The sequence below is a fragment of the Dendrobates tinctorius genome, unplaced genomic scaffold (genome assembly GCF_039654945.1).
Source record: "Dendrobates tinctorius isolate UK_male_01 unplaced genomic scaffold, ASM3965494v1 ptg000086l, whole genome shotgun sequence".
In the NCBI taxonomy this organism is placed as follows: Eukaryota; Metazoa; Chordata; class Amphibia; order Anura; family Dendrobatidae; genus Dendrobates; species Dendrobates tinctorius.
Genome location: NW_027361754.1, coordinates 15,716,968 through 15,731,950, shown reverse-complemented (window position 1 = coordinate 15,731,950; position 14,983 = coordinate 15,716,968). Strand labels below are relative to the sequence as shown.

Here is a 14,983-nt window from a genome sequence, read left to right as displayed (position 1 = left end):
GCATTTGCCTTTTTTGCTGCTGCATCACACTGCTGACTCATATTCAGTCTGTGATCTATTAGTATACCCAAGTCTTTTTCACATGTGCTGTTGCTTAGCCCTATTCCTCCCATTCTGTATATGCTTTTTTCATTTTTATTGCCCAGATGTAGTACTTTGCATTTTTGAGTACTTTAGGATGGTAGACCCCACACTGACTAATAAATCCCCAAATCTGATTATTAGAGTTGAGCGAAACGGGTCGAAAAATTTCAAAAGTCGCCGACTTTTGGCAAAGTCGGGTTTCATGAAACGAAACCCGACCCTAGGATGAGGTCGGCGACTTACGCGCCAAAGTCGCGTTTCATAAGTTTGCTTTGCGCTCTTTTTCAGCCAATCAGAATCCACGGACACTGTGGGCAACGTGATGACATAGGCAGGGGTCACCATCATCTTTCAGAAGGGCATGCAAGTGATTGGCTTGCTTTGGTGGGCGTCACAGGGGGTATAAAAGGGCGTGCACGCCGACCGCCATCTTCTGCCGATCTTAGCATAGGGAGAGGTTGCTGCTGATTCTGTAGGGAGAGCGTTAGGCAGGGAAGAAGAAACAAAAACTGCTTCTGCTGCTAGCGATTTTGCCTGTACAACACACCATTCACTGTGTGTGCAGTGCAAGGGGAGGCTATATTTTGGTGGATCAGCGGTGTTGGTTGTTAGGCTGCCTTCTAAGGCTTCCTGACGGCTGCATTGCTGTTTACGCACTGCTCTGCAAACTGCTTTTTTAAAAGCAATCCAAATTTTTTTTTTTTTGTCCTGCTGAGGTACTGAGCGTGCATTTTTTCACACCATACAGCGGTGTATGCTCCTCACATAGTACCGTGTAACGGCTGTTACCACAGCCACAGTGAAGCTATCTGTGTGTCACTCTGTGAGAATAAGTCGAGGACATGTTCCGTTCTTACAGACCTGCACCTTCTAGTTTTGTCTAGCTTTCAAACAGTTAAATATATTTGCTGTTTGATCCCATTCAAAACTATAGAGAGACAGCATGTGTCAGTCCGTATACTTAAAAAACACGGAGCTTGACAATTTTACGTACACCGGACAGCCGTGTACGTGCACGCTCCTCTCAGTACCATGTAACGGCTGTTATCATGGCCACAGTGAAGCTGTGTGTCACTGTGGAAGGATAAGTGGAGGACTTGTTCCATTCTTACAGACCTACACTCTAGAGAGATTCCTATTCTGCCCAATTCTATATTCACCCTGTAGTTTGTGATACACTAGCCAATTTCTGCCTGTGACATAGCGCTGTGATATTCAGTGGGCCTCACACAATCCAAAAGTGTCCAGTGTCCACTAGTGTGTGCAGAAATTCAAAATCTCTGTGATCCTGTAGTCACTTTTTTCACACCTGTGCCATCGAGCCTGTGACAGAGCGCTCTGATATTCAGTGGGCCTCACACAATCCATAAGTGTCCAGTGTCCACAAGTGTGCAGAAATTCAAAATCTCTGTGATCCTGTAGTCACTTTTTTCACACCTGTGCCATCGAGCCTGTGACAGAGCGCTCTGATATTCAGTGGGCCTCACACAATCCATAAGTGTCCAGTGTCCACAAGTGTGTGCAGAAATTCAAAATCTCCCCTGTCCTATAGACACCTTGTACCTTGTTTTACATTACTATATAGTTTGTTGGATTTTGTCTACATTTCTACCAAAAATGAGGAAGGCTGGTGGAAGAGGCCGTGGAATTGGGCGGGGGTTGGCAGCTGGTAATGATGGTGTTGGTGGTGGATCTGATGGTAGTGGCAAAAGCAAAATAGGACTGAATGCAGGAGGTGTTGAGCCTGCGTCATCATCTGGCTCCACAAGGCCTCGAAGGCTTACTTTTCTAGGAGTTGGCAAACCGCTTTTAAAGCCAGAGGTGCAGGAAAAAGTTTTGTCTTACATTGCTGACTCAGCCTCCAGCTCTATCGCCTCCTCTTCTGAAGTTGTAAAAAGTAAAAGCACTGAGTCGTCATTGGAGGCTCATGTTCATGAACCACACCTTTCCTTGTGTCCTTCACCCCAACCAAGATTGAAGGATGACGCAGGCCATACTACTGATTACTCCATGGAAACAGAAAGCAAAAAACACAAATATCCTGAACTAAAAGTAAAAAATATACTGCAAATAATGCATAAAGGTAATAATAATAATAAGGGTATTTAGTAAACATAATTTTGATCAAAATTATGTACAAGCCATCCCGCCACGTCACGGCAACCCTTGTGGGACAGTCCCTACTCTAGTATTTAAAACCTTATCACTTGCCAAGTGGCGTGAATGTGAATAAGGGTCGAGCGGCTGAACCACTTGTAACAGCTTAGGCCAGACTGGATGGCTTTCCCAGCTCAGAAAAAGGGCGGTCACACCCCTATATGCACTGAATGCACAATGAAATGAACAAAAAACAAATCTGAACTGAGACAAGTAAGTTAATGTGTATGCACAATGTAAGTGCATTTTAACACATGACCATTAACCAGAGAAAACAGAAAGCAAAAAACACAAATATCCTGAACTAAAAGTAAAAAATATACTGCAAATACTAGAGTAGGGACTGTCCCACAAGGGTTGCCGTGACGTGGCGGGATGGCTTGTACATTATTTTGATCAAAATTATGTTTACTAAATACCCTTATTATTATTACCTTTATGCATTATTTGCAGTATATTTTTTACTTTTAGTTCAGGATATTTGTGTTTTTTGCTTTTTGTTTTCTCTGGTTAATGGTCATGTGTTAAAATGCACTTACATTGTGCATACACATTAACTTACTTGTCTCAGTTCAGATTTGTTTTTTATTCATTTCATTGTGCATTCAGTGCATATATGGGTGTGACCGCCCTCTTTCTGAGCTGGGAAAGCCATCCAGTCTGGCCTAAGCTGTTACAAGTGGTTCAGCCGCTCGACCCTTATTCACATTCACGCCACTTGGCAAGTGATAAGGTTTTAAATACTAGAGTAGGGACTGTCCCACAAGGGTTGCCGTGACGTGGCGGGATGGCTTGTACATTATTTTGATCAAAATTATGTTTACTAAATACCCTTATTATTATTATTACCTTTATGCATTATTTGCAGTATATTTTTTACTTTTAGTTCAGGATATTTGTGTTTTTTGCTTTCTGTTTTCTCTGGTTAATGGTCATGTGTTAAAATGCACTTACATTGTGCATACACATTAACTTACTTGTCTCAGTTCAGATTTGTTTTTTGTTTTTTGATTACTCCATGGAGCTGTTTTCACATACCATGCCTGGATTATCAAGTGAAATGGTGAATTACCCAGGCCAAGATGAATCTGACATGGAGTGCACTGATGCACAGCCACTGATAGATGATTCTGCTGGTACATTCACTCAGAGCACTACATTGTCCTCGCAGTGTACAGAGCCAGATTCTGACCCTGATGAGACTCAGGTGCCCCTTCCCGCACACTATACCACCATACACGGTGACACAGAGGAAGGTGCACATGACATTGAAGAGGAGGTGATGGATGACCCAGTTGTTGACCCAGATTGGCATCCATTGGGGGAAGAGGGTGCTGCTTCCAATAGCTCAGATGAGGAGCATCCACAGCAGACATCGACATCGCAACAGCTGTTATCTGGCAGGCACGGAGCACTCCAAAGACAGGTTCCAAAAATCAAAAGAGTTGCTGGACAGCTTGTCCAGAGGGTCAAAAGATCACAGCGTGCTAGGCCGCAAAATGTCTGCCAAAGTAGGAAGAGTGCAGTGTGGCACTTTTTTGAACAAAATCCTCATGATCAGGCCAAGTTTATCTGTAAGAAGTGCGCAAAGACCTTTAGCCGAGGGAAAAATCTGAAAAATTTGAATACCAGTTGCATGCTTAGACATTTAACCAGCATGCACTTGCAAGCGTGGACACAACACCAAACTTCAAGTACCACATGTGCAACTGATCACAAAGAAGGTAGTCAGCAATGCTACATTGTTTCCCCCCCTGTAAGCCCACCAGTCAGCACAGCAGCAAATGTTGAGGTGTCGTTGCAAGGCCACAGTCAGGGAATCCCACTGTTAGATCAACGAAATACTGAATCTAGGCCATCAGAAAGAACACCAAGTCCATCACCATCATCAACCCTCTCTCAGTCCGCCCTGTCCACCGCTACTTCCACCATATGCAGCTCTAAAGTCCAGCTCACCCTCCCAGACGCTATGAGTAGGTCAAGAAAGTACTCAGTCTCTCATCTGCGTACACTGGGTTTGAACGCCCACATTGCCAAACTAATCTCGTTTGAGATGATGCCCTATCGGTTGGTGGAAAGCGCAGCTTTCCGCGAACTCATGGCCTATGCAGTACCACGCTATGACCTACCCAGTCGCCACTTCTCTCGCAAAGCCATCCCAGCCCTCCACTATCATGTGAAAGACCGCATTGTCCATGCACTCAAGCAGTCAGTGAGTGGAAAGGTGCACCTCACAACTGATGCATGGTCCAGTCGGCATGGCCAGGGCCGTTACGTGTCCATCACTGCGCACTGGGTTAATGTGGTGGATGCAGGGTCCACAGGGGACAGCGGTGGTGGGACAGTGCTGCCTAGCCCATGGTATAGTAAACAGTTGGCTGTAGGCGTTCGACCCTCCTCCTCCTCCTCCAGAAGCGAAAGCTCGTCCACAGAGCGCAGTCGTACGAGCACTCCATGTGCAGCTGCCACTGTTGCACACGAGGTGTCCCCCTATCGAGCAGCTAGTGGAAAGAGTCAGCAGGCTGTGTTGCAGATGATGTGTTTGGGCGACAGATACACCACGGAGGTGCTGGCCGAGTACTTTCAGCGACAAACTGAGTCATGGCTGGGCAGTATACATCTTGAGGCAGGCAAGGTAGTTAGTGATAGCAGCCGTAATTTTGTGGCAGCCATAGCCCTTTCAAAACTCAGCCACATACCTTGCTTGGCTCACACCTTGAACCTGGTGGTGCAGTGCTTCCTCAAAAATTATCCGGAGTTAACAGCCCTGCTCCAGAAGGTGCGAAGACTGTGCGCTCACATCCGCCGGTCACCTGTACACTCCATTCGTATGCAGAAGCTGCAGCGATTGCTCCACCTTCCCAACCACCGCCTCATTATCGACATTGCAACAAGGTGGAACTCCACCCTGCACATGGTTGAGCGGCTGTGCGAGCAGAGGCAGGCCATAATGCATTTGTGTGAGGATACATGGCCAGGCACTTTGAGTGCAGACATGGAGTTGACAGGTGTGCAGTGGTCGAAGCTGAAAGACCTCTGTAAAGTCCTTCAGTGTTTTGAGGAATGCACACGGCTGGTAAGCACAGACGACGCCATCCTAAGCATGAGCATCCCACTTATGCGTCTGCTCATGCAAACGTTGACGCACCTTAAGGAGCAGGCGTCTGCAGCCAATGTTGACGAGGAGGGAATCCTTGATGACATTCACCCATTGTCTGCTCAGGGACCTCCTGGACGAGGTGGAGGAAGAAGAGGAGGATGATGATGGGGATGATTACTTAGGGGAGGAGGATGCATCTCGTGGGGCAAGTGAAAATGTTGGCGTGGCAAGGTCTGGTACAGGGTTTGTGCGTGACTGGAGGGATGTGGATTTGCCAGAAAGTGCTCCTCCAACCAGCACTCGCAGTGCATCATTGACACCGGGAACATTGGCCCACATGTCAGATTATGCCTTGCAGATCCTAAAAAGGGACCCCCGCATTGCCAAAATGATGAACGATGACGACTACTGGTTGGCCAGCATCCTGGATCCATGCTATAAAGGCAAATTACAAAACATCATGCCACAGGAGAACCTTGACCTAATATTGGCTAATAAACAAGCAACTCTGGTAAATCGGTTGCTTGAGGCATTCCCAGCACACAGCAGCGGTGATGGTTCTCACACGAGCCGTACGGGCCGGGGGCAGCTTGGCAGAGGTGTTCGTGGTGCACACAGCAGAAGTGGCGTTGGAGACAGGGGTTTCATGACAATGTTGTGGACTGATTTTTCAAGTACCGCTCACACAACTGGTAATACTGCATCGATGGAAAGTGACAGGAGACAGCAGTTGTCAACTATGGTTACAAACTGCTTTTCCTCCCATATCGATGTTCTCCCACACAGGTCATTCCCCTTTGACTATTGGGCCGCTAAACTGGACACCTGGCCTGAATTGGCACAATATGCCTTACAGGAGCTCGCTTGCCCAGCTGCAAGCGTGCTATCGGAAAGAGTCTTCAGTGCAGCTGGATCAATCCTGACAGAAAAAAGGACCCGTCTGTCAACCCAAAATGTGGATGATCTAACCTTCATTAAAATGAGCCATGCATGGGTTTCCAAGGATTTTGTCCCACCTTCCCCTGATGACACATAGGGTGACAGAAAAATGGCATGCTTTGGTCCACCTCTTCCTGGGACTTGACCTATTTCGCCTTTTGCATCAGCTGAATGTCCAACATCAACATATGCCACTTTCTAAAACTCCCTAACTGTGCTGCCTCCCCACCCCATGGCTGGGGTCACCAACTAGCGCACGACACCGTGCGAGTGCCGTTGCCCTGGACAGGTGGGTAGGCCGACTCTTGGGCGCGAGCACTGGCACAGGGTCCCTCATAGTGCGATCAAGTGTCTCTAACGGTGGTGGTGCACACCCACCGTCAGACACACCGCCGTACTATGAGGGGCCCAGTGCCAGTACCGACGCCCACGAGTGGGCCCCCCTGGTTTGGGCAGGGCCCCAGCATTTGCAATCTTTACCTCTCCCTGCTCCTCCGCTGTGTAGTCTGGGCCGTCAAATCCATACTGTGCCTGACACCGTCTGAGCCTGCTTCCTGATGTATAGACATATATTTTGAATGTGTACACTATGCTATCCATACATGTTATCCGGGGATACGGTACCCTTTCTCACCTTTGTGCAATCACGTGTAATCCATACTGGGCCTGAGAACGGCTGGCGAGCTGTTAAGCAAGCTACAGCACCTGTGGTTTGCACACGTAAGTTTTTCATTTTTTCAGGAATGACGGTTAGGCCTAATTCCGGAACTGCGGTTGACCTGCACTTACTGGGAAATCATCGTTCGTGGGTAATAATTGTAATCACAGATCCCCATCACTAACTTTGTTCAGCGGGTTATCTGCACCTGTAAACGACAAACGCTGGCCTTTTCAGTGTAGCGCACATGCAGCCACGGACATGTAAGGGCATGACACACGAGTTGTTGGCCAATCTCATGTGCCAGAGCCTCACGTGTCCCTCTAGTAAGCCGGACTCGGACCGCGGGGCATGACGGAGTCTCATTCGTTAACGGAATTAAGCTTGCAATGTGTGCATCTTTTCTGTAGCTGGCATGGTTGAGGTTTCCCAGGTGGAGTCGAATTAAACCGTAGGCTCCACTCCTGGTGGTGCCCTTCTGGACATTCCTTTAAGGTTCAGCTTTGCAACCATACTGCCCACGTAAAACAAACACTTTGCCTTCATGAACGCTGTTTGGAGGGTCATGACTCGTGGGAATAACGCCGCCCAATCAGTTAACCTGCTAGAGAGATCCTTTGTTGCTCCCAAGCATGACATCACACTCCCTAGGAGGAAGGTAATGCCACTGTGGCGACCGTACTCCTGGGGGCGACACAAGTGCACTGATGCCCAGCCACTGCTCGATGAATCTGCTGGTACATTGACCCAGACCACTACATTCCCCTCACACGCTACACGGCCTGAATCTGACCCTGATGAAACTCAGGTTACCCTTCCCATATACAGTTCCATCTAACACGGTGACAAAGAGGAAGCTGCAGATGAAAGTGCAGGTTTGGCCCACCCGCCATCAGACACACCACCGTACTATCAGGGGCCCTGTGCCAGTGCCGTCGCCAACGAGTGGGCCCCCCCTGCTTGCTCAGGATCACAGCACTTGCAAGGTTGAAATACTGTGCAGTGAGATGGAAGATGGGGACGACGAGGAGTCCAGACTAGTACAGGGATTCCCTAGCGAGGAGACTTATTTCATTGTTTTCAATGTTGGGACAGCAATTTTTGGGGAGCACTATATTCTGGAGAATGGTAGATGGGGCCCACCATACACTGGAACATTCCAAAGGTGGACATCAGACACTGGAGAAGCATTTACAGGGCCCATTATACACTAGAGCATTAGAAATGGGGCCCATTATGTTTGGAGCATTATTTGGGCCCATAAGACAGTGGAGCTTCATCCATGGGGACCAACATATACTGTAGCATTATGTGGAGCTCATCATATACTGTTTCAAACATTATATGGGACCAATGATTCTGTATGGAGAAATAGATGGGCCTTGTCATGAGATGTAAAAAGTGAAGTATTTTTCAATGTACTATACCGCTATTTCTCTGCCGTATCGGAGCATGATGAGTTGTGGTATGTGTTAAAGGGGCGCTCTTTCGCCCAGGGCACATGAAAACCTGGAGCCAGCCCTACCCCCCCACAACTTTAGCCAAATAACCCCCATTTTTCAGTGCGTAACTTGTATTATGAAGTTAATTAAGGTTGACAAGCTTAAGTAAGAAGAATTGATGCTTTTGGCATTCAAATGGGCACTGTAGGTGTGTTTCCTGTCCTCCTCTCACTGCCGACTTTTATTCCCCATTGGCTTACATTGGGTTTCGTGTTTCGGGACGACCCCGACTTTTCCCTATAGTCGGCCGATCTTGCTCGACCCGACTTTTGGAAAAGTCGGGTTTCACGAAACGAAACTCGACCCTAAAAAAACAAAAGTCGCTCAACTCTACTGACTATCTCGGCAGCAGCTCTCCCTACACTATCTCAATCCAGAGCTAAATGCGCCGAGCAGGGCGGCGTCCGGTCTCTTATACCCCTGATGATGCTGTGCGGCCAGTCAATCACTACAAGACCACAACAAAGATGGCTGCAGCGTTACAGTGCCTGGCAGACAATCCCTGCATCGTGATTGGGTCTCTAAAGACCGCGAAAAATGCAGGGTGGAGACTCGAGTTCCCGCCCAGTAATCCCGGAAATGCTCGCTGCTCTCCGATCACACCAAGTACAGTGATACTCGGGCGAGTAACGAGTAGTGGCGAGTACCTTCGCACATCACTGATTATTATTGTTATATCCTCTTAGTGGATACAATAACGGCACTTTATATGCATTTATGCACTTTTAATTGAGATTATGTTTACATAAAAAAATTTACTTTTTTTGCATTTGCACTTTCAATGATATTTAGCCAAGTCTTTTATAAAAATTGTCATAATCAAATTGTAAATTGACTGCCAAGAAAAATTATTTGTATGGACTTCTTAAACAGCTTCCTTTATCCAGTACCATATGTTCCTGTATTAAAAAACAAAAAAACTTTTTTTGATGAATTAATAAATTTCATTATTTTAAATATGTTTGTTTGTCACTTCAATTAATTTTTGTCCCTCAAAGATTTTCATGAGGTACACAAAAATATAAGTATATAGACTGCTTCAAGGAAGTGACACTTATAACTAATGAGCAAACTATATATGTAGGGGCTGTTATATGGATCTGTGCATTTTTTTTCAGCAGCAAAACCTGATTTCTTGGCAGGAAAGAAGCTGCGGCAAAAATGCAGGTTTAGGTGCATTTTTGGTGCGTTTTTCGATGTGGTTTTGGTGCATTTTTTCGGGCTAACTTGTGTCTCTTTGTGCATGCTAATAAAGATGCTTTGCTGTTCACGATACCTGCTTTTTTGCTGCATTTTTTATGCTAATTTTCAGTTGGGTTTTACAGTACCAGCAAAGCCTATGAGATTTCAGAAATCTCATGCACACACTTTGGTTTTTTTGTCATCAGAATTTTGTGCTTTGCTGCTTTTTTTGGACATAGAGCAAGTCACTTCTTTCAGTGGTTTTGTAGCGTTTTTCAACCTGGTACTGTAAAAGCATCTGAAAATTAGCATTAAAAAACGCAGAAAAAAGACCCAGTGTGAACATACCCTAAAAAGCAGCTGAAAATTAGCATTAAAAAAGCGCAACAAAAACACGGCATGCGGCATTTTGCTTAAGTAAAGTCATGGACAGCAACTCAACTTTATTAGCATTCTCAAAGAGACACAATTTAGCCCAAAAAAACGCACCAAAAAAACGCAACGAAAAATGCACCAAAATACCACACCAAAACCGCAACGAAAAATGCACCTAAACCTGCTTTTTTGCTTCAGCTTTTTTCCTGGCAACAAATCAGATTTTGCAGTAGAAAAAACACACAGCAAAAAGGCCCAGTGTGAACTTAAAGTTAACAGTAAACTGGTGTCAATAACTTCGCTTAAGGCTATGTGAAATGTAATGAGTCATGAATCCAGGTGTCAAACTGAGTCCTATTGTTAGAGATTGAAACATATTTAGAACTCAGCTTGACACCTGGATTCATGACTCATTACATGGACAAAGTTCACACCTCCACAAAAAGGTCTCCGGATGTCTAACAGAACACTTCAAGTTCACACCTGTACAGGAAGATCTTCAGATGTCTAATAGAACACTTCCACTTCATCTACATGTATAATGAAAACCTTAATTTGATTTCCTTGGCCTATCTCTTGCAAGCATCATCTCATGTCCTTGTATAATTCCTATATAAATGTTGCCATCTCTTCTCAGTAGTAGCCTGATGAAGGGGATTTCTGAGCCTTGAAAGCTTTCAAATATAATTTCTGTGGTTAGCCAATAAAGGTATCACTTCTTGTATACTTTTCTCAATTTTTTGGGAGACATAAGTATTTACTGTATAGTCGAAGAAGAAAAAATGCAGCACTCACCAGTTGAATTGAAAAACTGCGTCTTTTATTTCACATAAATTCCATCGACAGGTTTATGGACATGCAGGACGCTAGAGGAATGCTGGGGGAGGGAGGTGCCAGACAACAGCCATTTTGCGATTACTCGCTTCTATGGGTCCAGGTCTGTCTGTTAATGTGGTGATTTGTGTGCCCTAGTTTGCCGTTCATCTGTTTGCTTTTCTGCTGGGACTAATAGACATAAGTATTTACATCTTCTCAATCCAACATTACATCTCTGCCAGCACCTCACTCACAGTCTTACAGTTTGTCCTGTTCACCGTATTCCACCCTCTCTCAGCACAACAGCCAGCCTTCGGTCCCGTAGTTGTGTTCACATAAAAGAATGTTTCCTCCTACACATGGCAAAGCTAAGAGCTTGAAGTCCACCATCTCCAATCTGTTGACCATAAAAATACTGCCTTTCCGCGTGGTGGATACAGATAGTTTCAGAAAGTTTATGGCCTTCGCAGCCTTCTAGCACCAGTAACCTAGTCACCATTAATTTTCTAATAAAACTGTGCCTGTGCTTCACCAGCATGTCGCAGATAACAACATCACCATTTCCCTTCAAATATCTGTGTCTGACAGGGTGCATTTCACCACTGACACATGGATGAGAAAATATGGGTAAGGTTGTTACATCTCACTGAGTGGGCACTGGGTGACTCTGGTGGCTGTGGTTGCAGGCGGTCAAGGGGCTACTCGATAACTCTTGGAATTCCCAAGGCTTGTGGGACAAACCTCTATATCTAACACTTCCTCCACTGCTTATACCTCCTCCACCTGTGACCTCAAAGTCTCCCTTAATTAGATATGCATTCCAAAAGTGCAGAAAGAGCCAGGGCTCAACTAAATCAGCCAATGTTTAAATTAATATGCCTTGGAGAGCACAGTCACACAGCTCAAGAGTTGTTGACAGTTATCCAGGCCAAGTTGAAGCAATGGCTGTCTCCACTAAACCTGGAGCCAGTGAAGGCCATGTACGATAATGGTGCAAACCTGGTGGAGTCCCTATGCTGGGGCAACATCACACATGCATGGCTCAGGCCCTCAACCTGGTGGTACAGCAATTTCTCCGCCACTATCCTGGCCTAGTTGTGCTGCTGCAGAATGCACGGTCTCTGCGTGCTCACTTCCACTATTCACACGCCGCAGGTCATCGACTTGCATCACTACAGAGGGCTTTCAGCCTACCTGTTAACCGGATGATATGCGATGTGCTGACACAGTGGAATTCCACTCTGCACATGTTGCAGCAACTGTGGCAGCAGTGACGAGTCCAGGTGCGGCATGTCCTTTTGCATAGCCTGGGCCAACGCAGTGTGGACGTGGTGGAAATCACACTTGCTTAGTGGGCACAGGTGAAGGACCTCTGCACCCTTCTGCACAGTTTTGATATGGCTACTAAGATGGTTAACGCTGACGATGCCATCATCAGCATCGCTATTCTAGTCATCTACAGGCTGGAGCACACTTTGAATAGTCTGCGTGAGGAGCTGGTGGTCCCAGAGGAAGGCATGGAAGCTGAGGAGGATGCGGAAAGGATAACAATATCTCTAAGTTCGGGACTTTTGTCTCGCAGGTGGGAGCCATGGGAGAGTGGATTGCTGTGATCGAGGGGGGCTCATGGTGTGTTACCAGACAAATGGTTATTGAAGGTGCAGGAGCAAAGGAATAAATTGAGGAGGATGAGGATTTAGAGCTGATGGATACACAACAGTCAGGAGATGAAGAGGATAAAGATCCCGTCCTTATTGTCCGTGGTTGGCAGAAGGAGATGGAGGAAGCAACCTTGTGTGTTACTCCGCCACCGGCACACTATGGACTTGGACCTCATGGAAGCGCCTGACATGAGCGCCTTCAACCAGCACTGCAAGTAGTCAGCAAAACAATCAAAAATGCAAAGTTTTAGTCTGAATTTCCATTCAAACACTATGATGGTGAAGCATCCTGTATTATGTTTTGCCAGGTTTTGTCACAGGGCATGTGCAATCATGGACAAAATAGTATTGATTTTTCAATAGCAAAAAGCAAACTCAAAAATTGTGTGTAATCCCGAAAGTCTGGTACTTCATAGGTTACACATTGTTTCTTCTTGCTTTTGCTATATTTTAATCATCATGTGAATACAGGACCGCATGACTCTATAAAGAGAAGGCCTCGTGATATGATAGGTAAACATAATTGTTACTAACATGCTTTGTAAATGTATTCCTGGTGATGATATAAAGACATTGAACACCAGTGAAGCAGTCACTCTGCCTATGATACAAGATTAGACGATGGATTCCAGCACCTATAAGCTCTACCGTGAAGATGAGTTTGATTCAAGACAACATTTGGAGAGTTACGTGTCAGATAACCCTGATAAGGTCGATCGTGAGGATTCCTTGATATTTCCCATTGAAAATCTTACAAACACATTTACAGAAGGTAGGTATCTTAATTGTTCTTTTTAGATCGTTTTAACAAGATAAAAATAAGGAAAATTTGATTTTAAGTGGCTTTGGAGATCAGAGGGGGGGTAGTTCAAAGCCCAACTCATATCATGCAAAGGAAGCAGAGCAAGACTGTGTTCATCCCATATGATGAATAGTATAAGATCTCTGGGGTTAGTAGAGTAATTGTTTCCTGTCTGGAATTTTCAGAACACTGGAGAAAGTAACCTTTGTTTTCATTTTTACTTCATAAGTCAAAAGTAGAGATGAAAATAAGCAATTGTATGTGGCGATACCACATATACATTATGTATTTATTTTATTAACTTTATTTCTAATGGGGAAAAGGGTAGTGATTTGAACTTATAGTTTTGTTTTTGTTTTTTCTGTTTTTTTTTTTACTTTTCACTGTTTTGGTAGGCAGCACTTACGCTACATATTAACATGGAATAAAATGTCCAAAGTAGATGTGGTTTCATGAAAACTCCTGTCCACTGTGTGTCTAAAGATTCTGTTGAATTGCTCCATTTTTTTGTTCCTTTTTTTCTCCATATGTTTCTATAGAGAGCCTGAGAAAATTGCATGAACAAGCACACAGTTGCTGTAACAACCCTGCCGGCATCACACCAACTTACTCACTGCTCCAGGCCATGCTTTGAGTTCTTTATACATCCATAGAACAGCTATATAAACTATCACTAAGAAGAACAGAACCATATACTGTTAAAAATTATTTTTATTTATTCAAACGCTAAAAAATCCATAAAATGCTACTTCAGCATGATCACTATAAATATACCCCAAAATAAAGGGGACACCAACCACTGGTACAATCTAATTAATAAATGAGGAATAAAAAAATAGCTGCACATATAAGTATATATTAGACAGGAAAAAAATCATTAAATCATCGCAATTAGGGAATCCAAAATTCAATGTGGGGAACAATAGCAGTTTTATGATTCAATTAGTGCCCAAAAACATTTCGAATTGACTGTATATATCCCCTTAAATAATGTCCCTAAACAATGATCCATTCTATTTCCCACCTTATAATGCCCAGCAGATAGTGAAAAAATATATCAAATCCCCATTAGGACCAATATGAAAAAAATCACAGCAAAGTTACTCACTTAGATAACGAGGAGTGGAATATGAGACCGTGGTGGTGAACCCCTGAGCCCTGACGTGCGTTTTTCCCGCTTGCTTCTGCCAACATCACTGCATGGCCTCCCATCCCCACACACCAACTTACTCACTGCTTCAGGCCATGCTGTGAGTTCTGTCTGCTGCCGGCTCCATGCTGTGTGCCTCTTCCTTCGTGCCTGCTCTCTGTATGCTTCCTGGCTGTATGCATAGGGGGCTGCGGCGCCAGAACTCCCTGGTTCTTATGGAATCAGGGTGCACCTGTCTAATGTGTTATGATTGAGTGACCGTAGGAGGCAGACCCAAAAATAGAAGCTACGTCCAGAAAACCAGAGGAGCTGACAACTATCCGATTGCAGACCCCTGAACCTATGAACACAACTAGCAGTAGCCGTGGGGGGTACCTACGGTGCCCTAGACCCCTCGAACACAGCCGGAGGACTATATAGCCTAAAGATAGAAAGGGGAAATCTAAACTGCCCCAGAGCAGACCCCAAAGTAAAAGGCAGCCCCCAACATATAATGACGGTGAAGCAAGATGAAAAAACACTGACACAGATAGAAAGATAGGCTGAGCAAACGTTGG

General features: G+C 45.0%; 1 pseudogene; it reads left to right on the top strand.

Moving 5' to 3' along the window:
* The first annotated feature begins 13,041 nt into the window (after positions 1 to 13,041).
* LOC141097713 (indolethylamine N-methyltransferase-like) overlaps positions 13,042 to 14,983 on the top strand; it is a 72,568-nt pseudogene continuing 70,626 nt past the window's right edge.